Below are 24214 nucleotides of genomic sequence, written 5' to 3'. Positions count from 1 at the left end.
TTTATTTGACCTTCCAGTATACATTTATGCAAAATTAAGCTATATATTTATATGTTTATATTTATATTCTTATTTCCCCCCATTCCTTACATGAAATATAACAATACTGGAATCTTGAAGCAATTTACTTTAAGTGCATGAATCTTAAACTCTCTATTTAAAAAAATCTGCAAATAAGGGTCATAATAACCTCATGAACTTAAGAAATTGTTTGTTCTAAATGGTAAATTATGAATACCTATTTAAAAATAAGATGGAAATGAAGGATATTCATTGTATCATCATGGAAATGTATTACTATCTTACGTTGGTTGTTCTTATTCTCCTTCCCTGTCTACAGTAAATATACAGCTGCCTGAGAGAATGGATTTACAAGCCTATATTCCCATAGTACTTGGCTCATAAACCAGTTTCCCATTCATCTCATTGTTTTACAGTTATTTATATGTCTTTTCCCCCTATAGTGTGTGAGCTCTGAGAGCAGGGAGCATATATCCTATTCTTTTTTGTATGTCAAGCCGCATGCTACAGGGGAAAGTTCATTGTCTTTGGAATCTTGGCTCTATCACTTCCCAGCTGCATGAGTTTGTGCATGTTACTTCACCACTGTGGACTTCAGTTTTCTCATTTACAAAAAAGTAATATCCTCTTGCAGGACTCTTGATAACACTAAATGAGACCGTGTAAGTAAAGGGCCCCATGAGTGGTCCACCATCCTCTGAGCTTCCAATGCTATGGCGCCAATATTTTGTTTGTTCCTAGATTCAACTTCCCTTTCCACTGTGACATTAGCTCTTTCGATAAATTCTACCTACGTTTTGTTTATTGTCTTATCCCAACCAGTCAAAACCAACATGATATGCCTGTACTTGCTCTATTGAGAATAGATGTTCTTTGTTTCCAATTTATAGCAAAGATGGAGTTAGTGTAGGGGGTGAGTTGGTAACATCTGAGTTTCACAACTCTAGGGAGCAACATTCTCACAGACCAGGGTGAAAGATGGCCCCTGAGACACTGTGCAACTTGACAGCCTGGCTTTCTATCCTCCAACCTACACACCTATCTGTTTCTAAGCCGTTTTTTACTACTTTTTCTTTACCTCTTCTACCTGTGCTTAGGAACTCATGCTTTCCCTTTAGCATCAAGCTTCTGGAGAAGTTATTTACTCCATTGCTCCCCTTTTATTGGCAATTTTCTTCTTCTTTTCCATTCACTCTTCAATTAATTGCAGTCTAGCTTTTGGTTTCCCTAGATTGAAACACATTCCAGAAAAATCAGTTTAATTTGGACTTGCTCACTGAAACCTTTCATCACTGTATTACATTGGATTCATACCTCTCCCAACCCCAATTCCATATCCTCCTTACCTGATTTAGTTTTCTTCAGAGCACTTATTCAATACATTAAATCTTCACATATTTATTTGCTTATTGTCTGTGTTCCCTGCTAGAATATAATCCTAGAGGGCAGGGATTTTCCTTTTTTTTTTTTTTTTTTTGAGACAGAGTCTTGCTCTGTCGTCCAGGCTGGAGTGCAGTGGCATGATCTCTGTTCACTGCAAGCTCCGCCTCCCGGGTTCACACCATTTTCCTGCCTCAGCCTCCTGAGTAGCTGGGACTACAGGCGCCCGCCACCACGCCCGGCTAATTTTTTGTATTTTTAGTAAAGACGTGGTTTCACCGTGTTAGCCAGCATGGTCTCGATCTCTTGAACTCGTGATCTGCCACCTCGGCCTCCCAAAGTGCTGGGATTACAGGCGTGAGCCACCGTGCCTGGCCGAGATTTTTATTTCTTATTTTGTTCACTGCTTTATCCCAGTGCCTTGAATAGGAGATGCACCTAATGGGTGCTTCATGCATATTCACTGACTTGAACAAATAAATGTATTTTCTTATCTCCACATTCATTGTGTCCTTTTCCATGTCCTCCTTGACTTCTCAGGGACACTTGAAACTTGCTTCCATGTGCTTCTTTTCTTGTTACTCTTAAATATTGGCCATTCTGGTGTTGTCCTTGTTCTCTTTCTCTTCCTATTCTACGCTTTTCCAGACAAGCTTCTCTACACTCGGGGATTTGAATACCATCCACAAGGTGAAAATTCTCAAGCATGTATTTCCAGCTCTTGACTGTGCTCCTTCCATCATTGAAATGGCCCCTCCCATCTTAAATCCCAACACATTGTTTTCTCCCCAGACTGCTCTGTATTTAGGTTAAGAACCAACACACAACTGATTCCCCAAGTCAGAAACTGAAGAGTCACCTTGAACTCCTTGCTCTCACCAGCACTCTGAAGCAGTAGGACACCAAGCTGCCGTGTTATCCCGGCTCGCTCTCTGCCCACTGCACCATCTTATCATTTCTAGCTTGTCCTGTTTCACTCACTCTCTAAAATTCCCTTGCCTCTGTCTTGCCTCCCTCTAATTCATCCCACACGTGGCAGCCAGAGCATTCATTTAAAAATGCCAAACTGCTCATGCTTCTCCCCTTAAAGAGTTCCTCTTTTTGTGATTCTTAGCTGTCTGCAGAAATCATCCAAACTTCTTGGCACAGTATGGAAGGCCCTTCAAGATCTGTCACATCCTCTACCCTGACGCAAATATTCTGCGTGTGGTATGGACGACTTGTAATTCTTTAAAGAAGCCACACTCGTTCTTATGTCCTTTGTACATTGCTGTTCCCAGTGTACTTTGCACGTGCTTTTCCCAATGCACAGATGCTCTTCCATGCTTTGTCTATCTGGTGACTCCTACTCAGGTCTTCCCTGATATCCCCAGGCAGAAACAGAAGATTCCTCTGCGTCCTCTCCTACATGTACTTCATTTACAGCACTGATTGCATTGGCAGGAATTGCTTTTCATATGTCTATCTTCCTGAAGCATCTGTGAGCCCCAGGAGGGAATAAACTTCATCCTAACCATCTTTTTGAATTTTTTTCTTGGCACAGAATGTTTATTCCGGTATATTAAGTTGAACAATAAAAATACTACTCTTCATCATCACCTCACATTTAACATGAAATTCTCATTTAAAATGTTCCTAAGATACTTTCTCAGTGGTCCAGCATTGGGCGGTTGCTATTCAGTGCAGAAAGGGAGATGCCACCTAAGTGTGGAGGCAGAGTGTGGCTTGTCACCCACCAAGAGGCCCGAGTTATTGTCTCTTGGCCTCTATGGACTTTGTGAGGCATTTAATCCTTCAGACTTCAGTTTCCTTAACTAAAATGAGGAGCGGAATAACCTGAGTTCTGAGATTAAACAGAAAAGTGGAACTAAAGCATCAGCCATACTCTGTTTTGGCAGCCAATTTGTAAGCTTTACCATCCTAAAATAAGCTCTGTGTATTTTATGCAATTATAATTTTGTATATTCATTTAATGTGTACCGGAGTTGTAGGCAGTCATTTATTATTTTTTATTTTTATATTTTTTAGGGTCTCACTCTGTCATGCATCCTGGAATGTAGTGGTTTGACCATAGCTCACTGCAACCTTGAACTACTGGGCTCACGCAGTCCTCCTGCCTCAGACCCCTGACTACAGGCATGCGCCACCATGTCTGGGTAATTTTTAAAGTTTTAGTAGCAATGAAATCTCACTATGTTGTCCGGGCTGTTGACAAACTCCTGGGCTCAAGCAATCCTCCTGCCTCAGCCTTCCAAAGTTCTGGGGTTATAGGCATGAGCCACCATGCCTGGCCGTAAGTGGTCATTTTAGATCCTAAACTCCGTAAGGGCCAAAGGCCTTTTGACTCTCCACATATGGTTGAGTAGAGTACTTGCACTCCATATGTATCGGCTGAACTGACTTGTATAGTGTTCAAAATACCTTCATAGCAATTTCAGAAACACAAGATGAGAAGTAGATTTGCTGTGATTTTAGTTATAAATAACAGGGAAAAAATGTTTTGCTCCTGGTAAATGAAAGGCACCAGTTTATCCAAAGGACTGAGAAAGGAAACTGATGCCTTGATCTGCTAAGTCCAAATCCTTTTGATAAAATAGGGGTGGACATTTGGAAAAACCTGCCCTAGATGCCTTTGTGATATGTTTGTTATGCTCAGAGTAGGTGCTCTGTAAATACCTGTTGGATGAATGTTGCATGACTGCAGTTCCTCTGTAGCTTTAAAGAGTTCCTAAGAGCAGCTAGCCATATCCCTTAATAGTACCTTTCTGCTGACAGGAGCCGGCTATGTATGCTGTTAGTACGGTGGCGAGATGATGAAGCAGGAGAGAGGTCAATTCTGAATAAACATCTAGGAATTTAGTAAGAGAAGTTGAGCAAAGAGCTGCATAAAACAGCTGTGGATACCAGTTAATGTAAACTTCATTCAGCTATACTAACTTTTTGAAAAACAAAGGCTGATGCTTGGTTACCTGAGCACTGACTCAGGCCCACAGGTGAATTTTGGACAAAACATTTTATTTTGAATTATTTTTTGTTGGGGCCAATACAATCCAGTTTTCCAGAGTTTCTAACACTCCCTATTATCTTGCTTTACTCATTTACATAACCTGTGAATCTCCTGAAACTTCTTCCTGCCTTAAAGGAAACTGAAACTAGAAAGAGAAACCTTTGGATGGCAAACTGGTCTAAAGTTACAATTTAGTCTTCAAAATTGGTTTAAGGAAGCTTTCAGAGTTGATGGGCGTGTTTCTTTAAAATTTGTTTTAAAGATTTGTTTACTGCTACGATCTGTGAAAGACTTAAAAAAGAAGGGCTCATGACGAGTGTCCAGGGCCCCTTACAGATAGGCGTATTTTCATTAAGAATTGTTGGCCCGGAGTGGTCTGCCTGTAATTATACGCAGCTCACGCCTGTAATCCCAGCACTTTAGGAGGCTGAGGCGCGCAGAGCACGAGGTCAGGAGATGGCGACCATCCTGGCTAACACGGTGAAACCCCGTCTGTACTAAAAAAAATAAAAAATAATAAAAAAATAAATTAGCTGGGTGTGGTGGCGGGCACCCGTAGTCCCAGCTACTCGGGAGGCTGAGGTAGGAGAATGGCGTGAACCCGGGAGGCGGAGCTTGCAGTGAGCCGAGATCGCGCCACTGCACTCTAGCCTGGGCGACAGAGCCAGACTCTGCTTCAGAAAAAACAAACAAACAAACAAAAAAACAACAACAAAAAAATTAGCCAGGCATGGTGCTGGGCGCCTGTAATCTCAGCTACTCAGGAGGCTGAGGCAGGAGAATTGCTGGAACCCGGGGAGGAGGAGGTTGCCGTGAGCCGAGAGCTCACCACGGCACTCCAGCCTAGGCTGACAACACCAAGACTCCGTCTGAAAAAATAAAAAATAAAAATAAAAAATAAAAAAAGAATTGTTGATTTTGTGCATTCTATGTACCAGCCTAGGTGTGTAGATGTATGGCACTTCACAGAATTTGCACAACTATGGGAGGCTCAAAGAGTAAGAACTTACTCAAGGGTACCCAAGATTCACTGAGGCAGAGCAGGGACTCATCCATCTCCTGATCTCGGCTCCTTGTTCTATTCATTGCTTCACGAGGTAACACATGATTTTCTACTGTATTGGGCACTGAAAGAAGGTACGCCTGTAATCCTAGCACTTGGGGAGGCCGAGGCAGGCATATCGCTTGAGGCCAGCCTAGGCAACATGGTGAGATCTTGTTTCTACAAAAAACACAAAAATTAGCTGGGCATGGTGGAGTATGCCTGTAGTCCCAGCTACTCAGGAGGCTGAGGTGGGAGGATCGCCTGAGCCCGGGAGGGCGAGGCTGCTGTGAGCTGTGATCGTGCCACTGCACTAACTCCAGCCTGGGAGACAGAATGAGACCCTGTCTCAAAAAAAAAGAGAGAGTGATAGGAAAGGAGGGGAGAGGAAGACAGCAAGTTCATAATTTCTTTTTTTTTTTTTTTTTTGAGACGGAGTCTTGCTCTGTCTCCCAGGCTGGAGTGCAGTGGCACCATCTGTGCTCACTGCAACCTCTGCCTCCCGGTTTCATGCCATTCTCCTGCCTCAGCCTCCTTAGTAGCTGGGACTACAGGTGCCCACCACCACGCCCCGCTAATTTTTTTTTGTATTTTTAGTAGAGACAGGGTTTCACCGTGCTTGCCAGGATGGTCTTGATCTCCTCACCTCATGATCCGCCCGCCTTGGCCTCTCAGAGTGCTGGGATTACAGGCGTGTGCCACTGCACCCGGTCCATAATTTCTTTTCTTTTCTTTCCTTCTTTTTTTTTTTTTTTTTTTTTTTTGAGACAGAGTTTCACTCTGTTGCCCAGGCTGGAGTGCAGTGGCATGATCTTGGCTCACTGTAACCTCCACCTCCTGCATTCCAGCAATTATCATGCCTCAGCCTCCCAAGTAGCTGGGATTACAGGTGCCTGCCACAAGGCCCGGCTAATTTTTGTATTTTTAGTAGAGACATGGTTTCACTATGTTGGCCAGGCTGGTCTTGAACTCCTGGCCTCAAGTGGTCCACTTGTCTTGGCCTCCCAAAATGCTGAGATTACAGGCATGAGCCACTGCGTCCAGCCACAAATCCATAATTTCTAATTGAGCAGCCTAAAAAAGGTCTGCTGTAAGATTATAATAAAATAAAATTAAGTGACATAATAATTATTGAGTGCCTACTATATGCTGACATTGTCTTAATTCTTACATGTATTAAATTAACTCACTTAATTCTCACATCCACTCTATAAGGTATTATTCTCATTTACAGATAAAGAAAGTGAGGTACAAAGAAGTTAAATAACTTTTTTGCCCAAGTTAAGGAATGTTTGAACCAAGATTTGAACCCAGGCAGTCCAACACCAAAGTTTACATATACATAAGCTATGTTGTAGCCATTTGCCTTTTATTTCATGGAGGGTGGAGAGGAGGAGAGGTTGTAGACAGTAAATTAAGTTCTATCCTGCATTTAAAATTCAATGAAATATTTCTGCTTAAAAGTCAATGATGTAATCTTTATTGGTATTTTCATTGACATTCATCATTTTTTTGATATAAGCATCCCATTATACAAATGTTCAATTCTTTTGGAGAGCTCTGGAACTGTAAATTATTTTTTGAAGCTAATTAGATGGAGACAGGCTTTGTTTATTAGAAAAACAAGAGAAAAACCATGGGCTATGCAGTTTTCAGCAGAAAAGTCACAGCCCCCCTTCCACAAAGCCACCATCTGTTTCTACTCTACCATCGCAGAATCCAGATGTTCTCATCCTCCTAGCAAATGCTTTGGAACTTCTTGTTCAAGCAAATCAAAGCAGAGCAAAGTTTTACATAGATTGGACTTTGGCTTTTCTTGAGTCATCCATTATGAAAAAAGTGCAAGGCAATTCTGTTGCTTTCATGCTGTGGTCTCAGTCAGCAACACAGACCCGTCATTTATTATATTGAACTTCGATTTTTGTATCTCAAGGGAAAAAAATTTAAATTTTAAGTCCGAGGTAGTATAGAAAAAAATCCTTCTAAAATAATACAGGAATCGAGAAATTGCTATGGGGTCCCTGCCCACAGTTTTAAAAATAACATTACAACAAGAGTGGGGTTTTTTTTGATCTAGCTTTTTAAAAACCAATTGATTATGAGGATTCATAAGGTGATATTCACAAGTAATGATTGTTGAAAGTTGTATGAATAAAAAGAGGATAGACATTAGCGAGTAATTTTAACTTAGTCTCCATATATTTAACATGTGATTGAAGAATAAAGGAAACTTTTGAAAAAGAAAAAAGTTGCTCCAGATTCCTAACACCTTTTTAGTTTTGGTATTCCTTTCCACCCTGTGACATTGGTGCATAATTAATGGATATAAGGCAGGACAAATGTATAGTGCTAAAGTTCTATTAGTTACCTTAAGTTTCAGGACCCACCTTGTAAGACAACTCATGTGAAGCAGGAGACATCCCCCGACCCTATTTAAAAACAAATTTTAGTACAATTTGCTTATAGAAAATTCGTTTATGTTCTAGAGTTCAAGAGGGTATAGTGACTATTAAACTCAATAGCTGTTTGCTTCTTTTTGTCGAAGTTATACAGACTTGGTAAAGCTTATGTCTGGCAGTATTGAAAAAGCAAGGCTGGTAAAACCAACGGCAAGGCTAGGGGATGATTGTAAATTTTGGAAGGGCTAGCAGCCATCCTGAGATGGTTTTGCTACAGTTGGTGGTGGTGTGTTGATGATAGGACATGCTAACAGAGGACAAGAAGGGTGACAAGATCCAGCTGGAATCAGCTGGGCCTTGAAATCAACCTGTAGAATGGCAGATCTATGCAGAAGTATCTGCAAGTCCATATACTACTTACATTTAAGGTATTCTAGGATGTTAAAGAAACAAGTAGCCAGTGTTTGTACAAGAACTCAGGACCACTATTTTTATTTCTAAATATTAAAGATAAATGGTTATCCTGTGGGCATTGAAAGGTTAACTCCAAAGACACTGGTCTGCCTGGCATCTACATTAGGCCACTGGTATAAATAATGCCAGCTAACAAGCATTGAGGCATTACCATGTGTGAGGCACTGGTGAAGATACTTCATGTGAATTTCATAATTTAATCTTTTTTTATTGTGGTAAAAAATACATAATATGAAAGTTACCATCTTAACCATTTCTTTTTTTTGTTTTGAGATGGAGTCTCGCTGTTGTTGACTTGGGCTTGAGAGCAATTACATGATCTCTACTCACTGCAACCTCCACCTCCCGGGTTCCAGCAATTCTGCCTCAGCCTCCCAAGTAGCAATTCTGCCTCAGCCTCCCACCACCACACCCTGCTAATTTTTGTATTTTTGATAGACACGGGGTTTCACCATATCGGCCAGGCTGGTCTCAAACTCCTGACCTCAGGTGATCCACCCGCCTTGGCCTCCCAAGGTGCTGGGATTACAGGCGTGAGCCACCACGCCCGGCTCATCTTAACCATTTCTAAGGGTACAAGTTCAGTGGCCTTAAGTACAGTCACGTTGTACAGCCAGTTGCCAGAATATTTCATCCTTCCAAACTGAAACTCCATATCAATTAATTCCTCCATTCCTGTTCTTAGCCCCTGGCAACCACCATTCTACTTTCTGTCTCTATGCATTTGACTACTCATTATACCTCACATAAGTGGAATCATACAGTATTTGTCCTTTTGTGACTGGCCTATTTCATATATATATGAATACACACACACATACACACACACACACACGCACTGCACGCATGCACCATTTTGTTTATCCATTGATAGACAATAGGTTGCTTTTACCACTTGGCTATTGTGAATAATGCTGCTATGAACATGGGTGTGCAAATCCCTCTTCAAGATCCTGCTTTCAGTTCTTTTGAATATCTACTCAGAAGTAGAGTTGCTGGATCGCATGGTAATTCTATGTTTAATTTTTTGAGGACCTGCTATACTGTTTTCCATAATGTCTGCACCATTGTACATTTCTACCAGCAATGTATAGGCCTTCCAATTTCTCTGCATTCTCACTAACACTTTTTTATTTTCTGTTTTTGTTTTCATTTCTTAATAGTAGCTGAGAGGTTTTTCCTGATTCCAAATACACGGAGTGTTTTCCACACCAACAACCAATTCAACCAATTCTCTGGCATCAGCTGGGTGTCCAGTAATTCATGTTCAGTTCTGATATCAACTTCTGAGGTTAGCACAGACCTCATAGATTAAGGACTCCTTCCTATTAGACTGTCCCCACTTTGGTTGAAAGTCGCAGGGGTCACCAATATTTCTGACTGATCAGCTATAAATTTGGAGTTTCCGCAACTCCTCAGGCTTGATAATTCACTGGAATGGCTCACAGAACTTAGGAAAACACTTTACTAAACGTTTAGCTGTTTCTTATAAAGGATTCATTCAACCCAGGAACAGCCAAATGGAAGAGATGCAAAAGGCAAGGTACTGGGTGGCGGTTGGGGGTGATGGGACGGAGCTTCCATGTCCCTTCGGGGCACACCACTCTCCCAGCACCTCGATGTGTTCACCAACCCAGAAGCTCTCTGAACCTCATCCTTTAGGGGTTTGATTGGTTTCATTATGTAGGAAAGATTTATTAAATCATTGGCCATTGGTAATTAAGTTTAATCTCAGGTCCCTCCCCCTACTCCAGAGACTAGGGAGGGAAAAGGAGTGGAGGTAATGGGAGTGGCTGAAGTTTTAATGATGTAATCCCCTGGTTGGATTTTCTAGTGACTGACCCCCAACCTGAAGGTGTCTAGGGGCCCCTGCTTTGAGTCATCTCATTAGCATACAAGACAGTAAATTCCAAGAGTTTTAGGAACTTTGTGCCAGGAACCAGTGGCAAAGACCAAATATTTATTTTTTATTATACCATAGTAGCCATCCTAATGGGTGTGAGGTAATATCTTACTGTGGTTTTGGTTTGGATTTCCCTAATGATTAGTTATGTTGAGGAGTTTTTCATGTGCTTGTGGGGCATTTATGTATATCTTCTTTGGGGAAATGTCTATTCAAGCCCTTTGCCCGTTTTTAATTTGAATTATCTGGTTTTATATTGTTGAGTTGTAATTCTTTATGTATTCTAGATATAACCTTTTATTAAATATATGTTTTGCAAATATTTTCTTCCATTCTGTAAGCTCCTTACAAATCTGTTAATCAGGTCCTTGAATGCACAGTGGTTTTCATTTTACATAGTTTGATTTATTCATTTTTACTTTTCTTGCCTGCACTTTTGGTATCACATCCAGGAAATCATTGCCAAATCCAGGGTCATACAGCTTTTCCCCTATGTTTTCTTCTTATCGTTTTTATAGGTTTAGGTCTTATGTTTAGGTCTCTGATTCATTTTCAGTTAATTTTTGTATATGATAAAAGGTAAGGGTCCAACTTCATTCTTTTGCATGTGGATATTCAGTTTTCCCAACACCACTTGTTGAAGATATTGTCCTTTCCCCATTGAATGGTCTTGGCACCCTTATCAATCATTTTTTAATCTTTACATCCACTTTGTGAGATAGATGTCTTCAGATGAGGACACTGACACCCAGAGAGGTTAAAACGCTGGTCCAAGGTCACATTGAGTAAATTGTGGAGTCAAGATTATAACCTAGACTAAAGTAAAAACTTTTGTGCATCACTGGACACTATCAGCAGAGTAAAAGACAACCCACGAAGTGGGAGAAAATATTTGCAGATCACACATCTGATAAGGGATTATTATCCAGAATATATAAAGAAGTCTGAGAATTCAACAACAAAAAGCCAAACAATCCAATTCAAAAATGGGCAAGAAACTTGAATATATGTTTCTCCAAAGAAGATAGATAAATGGCCAATAAAAACACCTGAAAAGGTTCTCAACATCCTTAATCATTAGGGAAATACAAATCAAAACTACAATGAGCCACCTCTTCACACCAATTAGGATGGCTGGTATCAAAAAACAGAAAACAACAAGTGTTGGTGAGGATATGTAGAAGTTGGAACGTTTGTGTATTGCTGATGGAAATGTAAATGATGCAGCTGTGTGGGAAAACAGTATGGCAGTCCCTCAAAAAACTAAACATAAAATTACTATATGATCCACTTCTGGATGTATATATATAAAAGCATTGAAAGCAGGAACTCAAATAGATATTTGTTTACTGACATTTTTAGAAGCATTATTCACTGTAGGCTAAAGGTGGAAATAACCTTAATGTCTACCGACAAATGAATGGACAAACAAAATATTATATATATATATATAATGGAATATTATTAAGCCTTAGAAAGGAAGGAAGTTCTGACACATGCTACAACATGGATCAACTGTAAGAACATATGCTCAGTGAAATAAGCCAGACACAAAAGGACAAATACTGTATGCTTCCACTCATATGAGGTACCTGGAAAAGCCAAATTTATAGAAACAGGAAGTGGACAGGTGGTTGTCAGGGGTTTGGGAAGGGAAGAATTGGGAGTTCATGTTTAATGAGTAAAGAGTTTCATTCAGGAAGATGAAAACGTTTTGCAGATGGATGGTGGGGATGGTTGCAGGACAATATGAATGTACTTAATGCCACTGAATTGCACATTTAAAAATGGTTAAATTGTAATCCAGGCAATTTCCTCCACAGCCTACAGTCTTAACCCCAGTATTATAGCTGCCTCTCTGGTGTGTGGCTTCTTACAGATTTTCAACTACCATTAATGTGGTGGGTGCCCTGCCTCATCCACTGAGATGTCCTCTTCAGCCTGACTATATGGAAGTCCAGTCTGACTTGCACCTGCTCAGTCTTTTGGCTTTGTCTTCTGGATCCCTGAGATGTCCCAGCCAGCGGAGATCAGAACAAACATTGGTAATCCCTTAGATTGGTATTCTGGTTTTCCCTTATTACTTGCTTTACTTTATCCCGGTCAATCTGGCTTTTAGAACTGTGCTTTTTGAAGTTTATCCACCATTTTTAGACATTATGTACTGGGAAGAGTCACTCATGTTTAGTTCTCAATATTGCCTCTGAATTATCTGAGATGCTCTTTTCTAATATTACTTCTAACACCTGGGACTCTTTTCTAATATTACTTCTGACACCTGGGCTAACATGGTGAAACCCCATCTCTACTAAAAATATAAAAAGTTAGCCAGGCATGGTGGCAGGTGCCTGTAGTCCCAGCTACTCGGGAGTCGGAGACAGGAGGATCACGTGAACCTGGGAGGCGGATGTTGCAGTGAGCCGAGATCACACCACTGCACTCCAGCTTGGGTGACGGAGCGAGAGGCTGTCTCAAAAAAAAAAAAAAACTAAATGTGATAGTAGATATTGAACATCTTGCATCTTACAGACTTTTTGCTAAACATAGCTTTTAAATACACATATTTATTTTTACTCCTGCTGAAACCCTGCCAAAATGACAATAAAGGAATACAAAAAGGCATGCATGCCCAAGCCCAAGTAAAATGGGAAAAGTAGAAAACAGTTAAAGAAAAAAAAAAAAAGAGAGAGATGTCATCAAAGTGTTAGAGAATAGAAATTGAATGCAGAATGCAGAATGAATTGGAAGCAGAGCAGATACTCAATTAGTACTCACTGTTCCACTCTCACATAACCCCATTGATTATTTACAGGCAGTGTCTGTTCTGTGCTCCTGCCCTCCTTATAATTAAATATTTTCATGGTCATCCCTGAACAGAGGAATGGTAATTGACTTAGCAAGTTGAAACCTAAACCTAAGAAAGCTAAACCTAACTGCCTGAGGAGAGGGATGCCAAGGAGAGGGAACCAATTTGTTCCAGACTGCACTGGGAGAGTTCAGGATTTGGTAGCAAACATCATACAGAGTCGGGCTGAGGAGGAAAGGCTCAAAACAGGGAGATTTAGATTCAGAATCAGAATTCTTATCTGCAACTCTGAAGTCAAATAAGACAATGAAACAACTCTTTCAAAATGTAGGAGAAAATGTTTTCCAATGAAGTATTCAATACCAATTAAACCATTAATCACAATATTCTTAGATACGAAAGGTCTCACAATTTTACTTTCTATGTTCTGTTTCTTGTTAAATTACCAGATAATGTGTCCTATGAAAATGGGAGACAGAGAGGGAGAAAGAGAGAGAAACAAATTTCTGTTGTTTTAAACAATCCAGTCTGTGGTATTTTGTGTTATGGCAACCCCGCAAACCAATACAACAGGGTTAGCAAACAAGCCTCAAAGCTACATTTACAGAGCATATCTTATTCTTTAGACTGTGTATTTAGTTGGGAGCTTTGATAAGAGGCTGATGGAGATTTTAGGGATAATTTATGTCTCCCGAAACTATCACTTGGTATTGCCACTGGCTAGATCCCAAACTGGATGAGTCCAGTGAAATGAATGTGTTTTAAAGTTATTTCACATGCATAAGCTTGTTATGCAATATATTTTAGAGAAGTAACATCTCTACGCCACTGTGTAGTAAAGGCCTTGAGTGTTTCTCTTCTTCATCAAAGAGGCAGATATGAAGCCTGGAGAAGTAGGTCTCTGAGCCCATCCTTCTAATAAAGCTTAATAAGACTGGCTACAGTAAGACATCACTCATTGACATCTCATGTCTCTGTTTTAGGTCTGACTCTTTAATACTTAAAATAAAAAGATTTAATCTCTTCTTCTACCTCATTATTTGCTTTTAAATTTACCAATTCTCCTTAGCCTAATTTCTTTTAGCTGTCCTGGAAAGACCTTTCAATAACTCACAGAAAACCATCAGCCCCATCCCCCCCCCCCAAAAAAAATAACAAATTAAGACCTCAGAATTATCACTTGGTAATTAACTTGAATTTTTGTTCTTTTTTTTTTTAAGATGAAAATTCATTTGTTTTTGTAGATGCCATAAGCTCAAATTCTACTTCCAAAATATGTTTCAATCTGCCCAGGTCTTCTCATCTCTAGCCTAATGGCATGTCCCTCTCTCTGAAGATTTACTACAGGAGCTTCTTCTGTTCCCCTTTTTTCCGTTCCCTTCCCTTCCTTTCCCCGCCCTTCCCCTCCCTTCTTTTCTTTTCTTTCTTTTTTTTTTTTTTTTGAGACAGAGTCTCGCTCTGTCGCCCAGGCTGGAGTGCAGTGGCCGGATCTCAGCTCACTGCAAGCTCCGCCTCCCGGGTTCACCCCATTCTCCTGCCTCAGCCTCCCAAGTAGCTGGGACTATAGGCGCCCGCCACTTCGCCCGGCTAATTTTTTTGTATTTTTAGTAGAGACGGGGTTTCACCATGTTTGCCAGGATGGTCTCGATCTCCTGACCTCGTGATCCGCCCCCCTCGGCCTCCCAAAGTGCTGGGACCACAGGCATGAGTCACCGCGCCCGGCCTTCTCTTCTCTTTTCTTGACGCTGTCTCACTCTGTCACTCAGGTTAGAAAGCAATGGCGCAATCTCGGCTCACTGCAACCTCCACCTCCCGTGTTCAAGTGATTCTCCTGCCCCAGCCTCCTGAGTAGGTGAGATTACAGGCACTCGCCACGATGCCCAGCTAATTTTTGTATTTTGTTTTTAGATGGAGTCTCACTCTGTCCCCTGTTTGGAGTGCAGTGGCGCGATCTCGGCTCACTGCAACCTCCAACTCCCTGGTTCAAGTGATTCCCCTGGTTCAGTCTCCTGAGTAGGTGGGATTACAGGCACGCACCACCACGCCCAGCTAATTTTTGTATTTTTAGTAGAGACGGGGTTTCACCATGTTGACCAGGATTGTCTTGATCTCCTGACCTCATGATCCGCCTGCCTTGGCCTCCCAAAGTGCTGGGATTACAGGCCGGGGGCCACCGCACACCACTGTGCCTGGCCTAATTTTTGTATTTTTAGTAGAGACGAGGTTTCACCAGTTTGGCCAGGCTGGTCTCGAACTCCTGACCTCATGTGATTCACCCACCTCAGCCTCCCAAAGTGTTGGGATTACAGGCATTAGCTACTGCGCCCAGCCCTTTCCCCTTTTATATTTGCATTCTCTCCACAGAAAACAATGAACCGTATGACTCTACTTCCTAAAACTATTCATCAGGTGCACATGCTTAATGTGGCTTATTAGGCTGTTCTTAGCTGGACTCCAGCCATTCTCATCACCTACCACTATTCTTTTCAAACACTGTACTCTAGTCACATGGTCTCAGGTTCGTCAATACATCAAAGCTTTTCCTCCTCAGGGCCTTTGCACAAGCTGTTCCTCTTACCTACCATGCTCTTTTCTCCACTGTTTAGTCTCTTCTATAATTACGGTTACATTTCAGTTGTTTTGTCTATAGGTTAGAAAAGTTAAAAGCCAATAAATAGCATTTAAGAAATTATTTTGTGCATGTGAGTCATGAAAACAAGTAGTAGTTGGGCGTGGTGGCTCAGGCCTCTAATCCCAGCACTTTGGGAGGCCGAATCGGGTGGATAACAAGGTCAGGAGATCAAGTCCATCCTGGCTAACACAGTGAAACCCTGTCTCTACTAAAAATACAAAAAATTAGCTGGGCGTGATGGTGGGCTCCTGTAGTCCGAACTATTCGGGAGGCTGAGTCAGGAGAATAGCGTGAACTCAGCTCTTGCAGTGAGCCGAGATCGCACCACTGCACTGCAGACTGGGCGACAGAGCGAGACTCCGTCTCAAAAAAAAAAAAAAAAAGAAAAGAAAGTAGTAAGATTGGACCCGTTAAATAAAACTTCCACTCTGCTGGGCGCGATGGCTCACGCCTGTAATCACACCACTCTGGGAGGCCAAGGCAGGCAGATCACAAGGTCAGGAGATTGAGACCATCCTGGTTAACACGGTGAAAACCTGTCCCTACTAAAAATACAAAAAAATTAGCCAGGCGTCGTGGCAGGCACCTGTGGTCCCAGCTAGTCGGGAGGCTGAGGCAGAAGAACGGCGTGAACCCGGGAAGCGAAGCTTGCAGTGAGCCGAGATCGCGCCACTGCACTCCAGCCTGGGCGACAGAGAGAGACTCCGTTTCAAAAAAAAAAAAAAATTCCACTCTTAGGTATTTACCCAAGAGAAATAAAAGCATACGTCCACAAAAAGACTTGTACTTAAATATTCATAGGGCTTTATTCCTAATAGCCTCAAGTTGTAAACAACCCAAATTCTGTCAGCAGAAGAATGGATAAACAAAGTGTGCTATATTGTACAGTATACTATTAGTCAGCAAAGCAAGCAAACCTTGAATACATGCAACAACATGAGCCTCCAACATAATATATTGAACAAAAGAAGTCAGATAATATATTAATAGAAGAGTGCTTATAGTATGATTTTTTTTTTTTTTGAGATGGAGTCTTTCCCTGTGGTCCAGGTTGGAGTGCAATGGCACGATCTCCGCTCGCTGCAACTTCCGCCTCCTGGGTTGAAACGATTCTCCTGCCTCAGCCTCCTAAGTAGCTGGGATTACAGGTGCCCGCCACCACACCCGGCTAATTTTTGTGTTTTTAGTAGACATGGGGTTTCACCATGTTTGCCAGGCTGCTCTCGAACTTCCGATCTTGTGATCTGCCAGCCTTGGCATCCCAAAGTGGTGGGATTACAGGCGTGAGCCACCACTCCTGGCCATGGTATGATTCTATCTATGTAAAGTTAAAAGCCAAGTAAACCAATCTATAGCTATGGAAATCAGAACAACTATTGCCTCTGGGTGTGTGTGTGTAGGGCGTGGACATTGGCATCAAAGGGCACAAAGGAACTTCCAGGGGTGATGCAAATGCTCTGTATCCTGCTTTGGGTTACAAAGGTGTATACATTTGTCAAAACTCATTAAACTGTAAACTGAAGAGCTGTGCTTTTTATTGTGTATGAAATATATCTCAAAGAATAATATGATCTTATGCTTTTGTAAGTTGGCTGCTCAAAAGAGTTTCAAGAATCAAGTCCAATGAATCATTTTATTTTCTTTCTAGCTTCCTTCACTTCTCCTGGATCATACTCAAAGCTCATGTATGTTATTAATGAGAGAGGTTATCACACATGCCTCCCTATAGGACTCCTATTTTACATGTTATTTTATGATCTTACATATTTCATTTTCAAGCCTACATCAAATTAGAAGTAGCTGAAAAGTACAATGTGGCACATTGGTAATAGTGAGTATACCTTGAGATACCTTGACAGTGAAGGTGAAAACTAAAACCACTAAAAGTATGACCTAAGAATTAAAAACGAGGCCGGGCGCGGTGGCTCAAGCCTGTAATCCCAGCACTTTGGGAGGCCGAGACGGGCGGATCACGAGGTCAGGAGATCGAGACCATCCTGGCTAACACAGTGAAACCCCGTCTCTACTAAAAAATACAAAAAACTAGCCGGGCGAGGTGGCGGGCGCCTGTAGTCCCAGCTACTCGGGAGGCTGGGGCAGGAGAATGGCGTAGACCCGGGAGGCGGAGCTTGCAGTGAGCTGAGATCCGGCCACTGCACTCCAGCCTGGGCGACAGAGCGAGACTCCGTCTCCAAAAAAAAAAAAAAAAAAAAGAATTAAAAACGAGTGTGGGCCTAGAGTAATTGAGACACGAATCAGACATGGCTATACATTTTTCTAGACAAAGGGCATCACATTTTATAATAGCATTCTTCCAGAAATGTTAAATAAAATGTAATATACTCTATTTTAAATGTGAGGAAGGATAAATACAGGATAAATTCCACAGAGAACAGTTTTGAAAATATTTTTGTTTTGGTGCTGAAAGGGGTGAAACATCAGCTATCTGGATTAATCCAGGCAATGATTAAAGCCACTCCATGGTAGAGTCTGGGACTGATGGTAAAAGAGCAACCTTCAAGAAAATGACTGACATTAAACAACTATGTGGAGCTTCAGGCAACTAAAACGAGTCGTGCAGTACCAACAGGCAATGACTTAGCACCATGACTGCCCACATGTCATTCTCTTATTGCTGTAATGATGCTGAATGATTCAGAGAGCATGTGCTTTCCTTGAGTCACGTGAGTGTGAGCACTTCACAGGGTGAGGCCATAAAAAGGTCTTGCTAGTTCTTCTGAAAGCAAACCATTCTAAATGGGCTCTCAGAGAGTTTTCTGGATTATTTCTTTTCTTTCTTTTTCTTTTTTTGAGACAGAGTCTCGCTGTGTTGCCCAGGCTGGAGTGCAGTGGCGCGATCTCGGCTCACTGCAAGCTCCACCTCCCAAGTTGACACTATTTTCCTGCCTCAGCCTCCTGAGTAGCTGGTACTACAGGCACCCGCCACCTTTCCCGGCTAATTTCTGTTGTATTTTTCGTAGAGACGGGGTTTCACCGTGTTAGCCAGGATGGTCTCCATCTCCTGCCCTCATGATCTGCCCGCCTTGGCCTCCCAGAGTGCTGGGATTACAGGCGTGAGACACTGCACCCAGTCTGGATTATTTCTACTCTATATTTATTTTTGTTTTTATTTTTTTATATTTTTTAGAGACAGGGTCTCACTATGTTGACCAGGCTGGTCTTGAACTCCTGGCCTTAAGTGATCCTCCCACCTCGGCTCCCCAAAACACTAAGATTGCAGGAATAAGCCACCATGCTGGGACAATTTTTTTTTTTTTTTAGGAGATGAGGTCTCACTTTGTCACCCAGAGTGGAATGCAGTGGTAGGTCATAGCTCCCTGCAGCCTCGAATTCCTGGGTTTAAGCAATCCTCCTGTACCAGCCTCCCAGTCAGCTAGGACTACAGGCCTAAGCCACCACACTCAGCTCAATTCTCTGAAGATTTGATCATAGAAATTTTCCAGTAAACTTGAAAAAAAAAAAGAAAAAAAACCTAATTAAATGTCCTATAACAAATACTGTACAAGGAGAGGTAAAGTATTAGAGACACTTTGTTGTGTTGAAGAAGAAGCTTGATGAGTAGAATTTTCAAATAAGAGAAAAAGGCAGAATGGCCAAGAGGAAGAGACCTTCTGATTTTAAAGACTAAAGAAAATCTTGCTGAAATTAGATAGCATAATGAAAAGAACCCTGCTAGTTTGAGGTATTGCATCCCTGAACTCAGATTTCTATTTTAATTAGATGCTGTATTTCTGCAGGAATGAAGGCCCCATGGAAGAATTCTCACAGGGAGGCAGATGCTGTTGGAAGGAGAGAGCCTGGAATGTCCGTAGTGGTCCAGAGAAATGTGTATGTGGGCGTGTGGGAGGGTATCAAGGGAAGTGATCACTGCCAAGCTGATTTGTTTTTTAACTGCCAAAGCATTCCCAGGATATTCTTCCTGGTTGCTAGGATTAGAGAGCTGGTAAGTTTCAACAATGCGTCTATCTATTCCAAGTACAAGCATTTTTTTGGTAAACAGATTTTTAATTCTAAAAAGACAAGGTTAAGATTAAGGAAACTTTGAAACAAAATGACCACTCATAATTCCACTTTGAAACAAAATGACCACTCATGATTCCACTACTCTTTAGTAGATGATATGGTATTTTTGTGTTTTCTTCTAGTCTAAATACTCTTCAACAAGACTTTTAGGTGAGTTTCCTGTTGGCATAATATCTGTTAAAGCAGCTTCTAACGCTCAACAAGCTGGGAATAGTTCTCCAGTCCTGCATCACTCTGCATTTAGGTGGAAAGTTGAACCTCAGAGATAAATTATTAATACCTGCAAATAAAATTTCATGACTATTTTCAAGATTCTTCATTTCCAAAACTGCTGATCAGTGACTGTGTAGCTTGCTGAAGTAAAGGAAAGCAAACATTGTGGGTAAGAGAACCTCTCCATAGCTCTCCAGAAGGGGCCGAAGGGTCACCATCCTAACTCACTGTTTAGGAAGAAAACTGAGCCCCAGAAAGGTTACAGAGGTAATAAGTGCTAGAGCTCAGACTCGAACGAAGGTCTTCAAAGATAAAACTTAAAATTTTAAATAACGTTAGATTTATGGAAAAGTTACAAAAATAGTGCAGAGAGTTTATGTCTAACCTTCACCCAGCTTTCCCTAATGTTAATAATTATGCAGCCATAGTTAAATGATCAAAACCAGAAAATTAACTTAATTCACACTGGTACAATACTATTAAATTACAGACCTAATTTGAATTTTATGAGTTTTCTCCCTTGTGTCTTTTTTTTTTTTTTCTGTTGGATCTGATTCAGAATCCCATACTGCATTTAGCTACCACTTGTCAGTCTTCTCCAATCTGAGAGATTGTCTCACACTCTGCCTTCCATGACCCTGACCCTTTTGAAGAGTCAGGGTCAGCACTTTGGGAGGCTGGGGTGCGTGGATCACTTGAGATCAGGAGTTCAAGACCAGCCTGACCAACACGGTGAAACCCCAAATCTATTAAAAATACAAAATAATTAGCTGGGCATGGTGGTGCATGCCTGTAATCACAGCTACTCAGGAGGCTGAGACAGAAGAATTGCTTGAACCCAGGAAGCAGAGATTGTAGTGAGGCAAGATGGTACCACTGCACGCCATCCTGGGCGATGGAGTGAGACTCTGTCTCCACAAAAAAAAAAAAAAAAAAAAAAAAAAGATGGCATCTGTCAGGTCTCTCCACTGTAAACCTACTATGTTTTTCCTTTGTGATTAATAGGTACCTTGGAGGAGATACACTGAGACTATGCTAACATCCTCTTTCACCTCAAACTTTCACCCAGTGATTTTGGACTCCCAGTAGATCTTGCCTGCAACAAGTATTATTGTGTTGTCTACTGAACAATGACTTTGTATTTTCCTCATTTCTTCTGCATTTATTAATTACAGTTCTCCTGAAAGGCAGAAGTATTTATGTATTTATTCATTCACTTATTTATTTATATTGGTATGTATGGACTGATGGATATTTATTTTATTCCACTAGTTTAGAATCAAATACTATCATTATTTTCTTGGTCAAATTGTTCCAACTTTGGCCATTGGAAACCCTTTAGGTGGGCTCTTATATCCTTTTGATCCTGTCATTGGGGGGTAGAGCTGTTGTTGTTTTGAGTCCTTCCTTATTTTCTGACATCACAAGATTTTCATGCTCAATTAGATTTTCCCTGACCCAGTCCTAGAATCAAGCACTTTTCCAAGGAACTCTATGAACCAAGACTTTCTGATGTAAACCTCTTGTGCTCCTTCCATTGGCTCACATTACATCGGAAACAATTTAGACATGAACACTTTACAAAGTTTTTCAAAAATATACTGCAAAGACAGGTGGAGTTCATACTTGTTGAGTTTGTTCTAGTCATCAGACATTGCTTATGCTACTTCCAGTGCTCCTCTGTCCACCCTATTTGTACCACCAGGATGATCCAGACATGAGGAAGATGAGAAGATACGGAAGTGGATTAAAGTGTAGATGAAGTGTATCTTCATCACTATGCAAATAAAAAACAGAAAGCCTTTAAAAGCAAGTCCAGATTTTTTGAAGTTTAAATTTTTCTGGTTCTGCTTGACTCTGCCTGTAGAGAAAGTGCTCTCTGTGACTTCAACTTTTCTTCTCTCTCTCTCCCCACCTCAAGTTGCCTCCGTCAGCTGTCTGGGCTGGTTTATGGGGTCATGGCAAACGTCCTTCTCCATGAATCTCACGCACTCACTGGGTGTGTATTATTATACGCCCTGTGTTAGGGATGAATAAAATTAAACACATGGATGTTAGATGAGAACAGAGTTAAATTCACAGAAATTAAGAGAAAGACTGGAAACAAACAAAAAAACCCTCTAGATTTCCAATCTGTGCATAAATAATAGGACTTCACACACACACACACAAAAACCCTAGAAAAACTATTCCAAATAGATGAGTATGAAATGTCTGCAATAAGTCCTATCTTCCGTTTCAGAATCTAAGAACACTGGAGAGTAACAACTGCACAGTTTCCTGGGGTATGTTATGAGCACAAGATTGTTTTTTCTGCTTTATGAATAGTAATTCCATATATTTTCTGTAAAGGTGACACTATACTTTTTCTATATACTTGTTGGGGTGTGTGCATGTATGTGCATGGTGTGTGTGTAAGACAGAGATAGAGGAAAGGGGGAAAGAGAGAGAGATAATGTACTAGTTTCTTATTTTTACAGGAAATTTAATACGTGTCAGTACAAATCTAGACTGAGACTGACTCATTTGGCAGGAAGAATACGTTTACATGCCAGAGTAAACAGAGAATGAGGTGAGATCTCAAGAAAAGGGAGTGAGAAGGCAGTTTACAATTTAAGATATGAATAGAGATGCCTTATTAAAATTATTTTCGGCCAGGTAGGGAGGCGTTGGCTCACGCTTGTAATCCCAGCACTTTGGGAGGCCAAGACAGGCTGATCACGATGTCAGGAGATCGAGACCATCCTGGCTAACATGGTGAAACCCCGTCTCTGCTAAAAATACAAAAGAAATTAGCTGGGCGTGGTAGCAAGCGCCTGTAGTCCCAGCTACTCTGGGGGTTGAGGCAGGAGAGTGGTGTGAACCTGGGAGGGGGAGCTTGCAGTGAGCCGAGATCGTGCCACTACACTCCAACCTGGGCAACAGAGAGAGACTCTGTCTCAAACAAAACAAAACAAAACAACCAAAAACTCCACTGTTAGGTATTTACCCAAGAGAAATAAAAGCATATGTCCACATAAAGACTTGTGCTTAAATATCCATAGGACTTTATTCCTAATAGCCCCAAGTTGTAAACAATCCACATTCTGGCAACAGAAGAATGGATAAACAAAGTGTGCTATACAGTACAGTGTACTATTAGTCAACAAAGCAAGAGAACCTTGAATACATGCAACAACGTGAGCCTTGCATCCTTTTCTAATGGAGTTGTATAAAAAGGAGCTGGTCCTAGGAGAGCTGCTGCTTCTTGTTAGTGTATTTGTCACCCTTGGTTCCTAGAAGCACGTTCTTAAAGGACTCGGATTTCCTGAGTTTGAGAGCCTACCAGATTGACACAAGGGAGGAGAGAATCCTATTTGCAACATAGAGGACATAGCAGCTGACAAGGAGCAGTGAAGCCCTGGGCAAAGAATGGAGCTAATGGAACATGGACTTGTCCCTCACACTCCTGAGCTCTGTCAACATATGAGGTTGGTGCTAAAACACAAACACAAGCACGCCACTTCATTGGATGCTGCTCTTCCTTAGGCCTGCAGCTACTTGCCTGTGTCTCCTGGACTAGACTCCTGGAAAGACTAGCATGATGGCTGAAAGGAAAGACGTGATGGAGAGATCCAGGAAGTGGGCCATAGATGGGATTAGAGGGATGACTGCCTACACAGTGGAGCTGAATTTAAAAGAAATTCACCCACAAAAGGCTGTCATGCATTGATCAGCTCTGGTGGTAGAGAGTTTTGGTTAACTCTTGAGTCAGTGGGTCTCGGATAGGTGTAAAGTGTGTGCTGCAATCATAGAAAGTATGATGTGTAAGGTAAATGGCACGGCAGATTCCAAAGAACCAAATACACACATGGATTCTGTAGAGTAGAGCAGTTTACAGGTTGAAAAGTAATTGGAAGGCCAGGTGCATTGGCTCACGCCTGTGGTCCCAGCGCTTTGGGGGGGCAAGTTGGGCGGATCACGTGGTCAGGAGTTCAAGATCAGCCTGGCCAATGTGGTGAAACTGCCATCTTTACTAAAAATACAAAAATTAGCCAAGCATGCTGGTACACGCCTTTAGTTCCTGCTACTCAGGAGGCTGAGGCAGGAGAATTACTCGAACCCAGGAGGCCGAGGTTGCAGTGAGCGGAGATCGCGCCACTGCACTGCAGACTGGGCAACAGAGCGAGATTCTGTCTCAAAAAAAAAAAATTTTTCCTAGTCATGTTGAATTTTTATCCTGACCTCCACAGTGCTTGTTTCAAACTATCTAGAAAATGTCCTCCTCCCGTTTGATCCCAACAATTATTGAGT

At 41.5% G+C, this 24214-nt stretch overlaps 2 long non-coding RNA genes across 2 annotated transcripts in view; one reads left to right on the top strand and one right to left on the bottom strand.

Annotated features, from left to right (window-relative positions):
• Window positions 1–3430: 3430 nt before the first annotated feature.
• LOC126940488 (uncharacterized) lies at window positions 3431–24208 on the top strand. Its single transcript, XR_007720767.1, has 3 exons — window positions 3431–3557; window positions 12106–12271; window positions 19423–24208. It is a non-coding gene; the product is annotated as an uncharacterized LOC126940488 (long non-coding RNA).
• Window positions 21555–24214, bottom strand: part of LOC126940490 (uncharacterized) — a 247711-nt gene continuing 245051 nt past the window's right edge. Inside the window, exon 3 of the long non-coding RNA XR_007720769.1 lies at window positions 21555–21939. This is a non-coding gene — a long non-coding RNA (uncharacterized LOC126940490). The remainder of the gene's footprint in view (window positions 21940–24214) is intronic.

The sequence above is a fragment of the Macaca thibetana genome, chromosome 17 (genome assembly GCF_024542745.1).
Source record: "Macaca thibetana thibetana isolate TM-01 chromosome 17, ASM2454274v1, whole genome shotgun sequence".
Taxonomy (NCBI): Eukaryota; Metazoa; Chordata; class Mammalia; order Primates; family Cercopithecidae; genus Macaca; species Macaca thibetana.
This window is presented reverse-complemented; position numbering and strand designations above follow the sequence as displayed.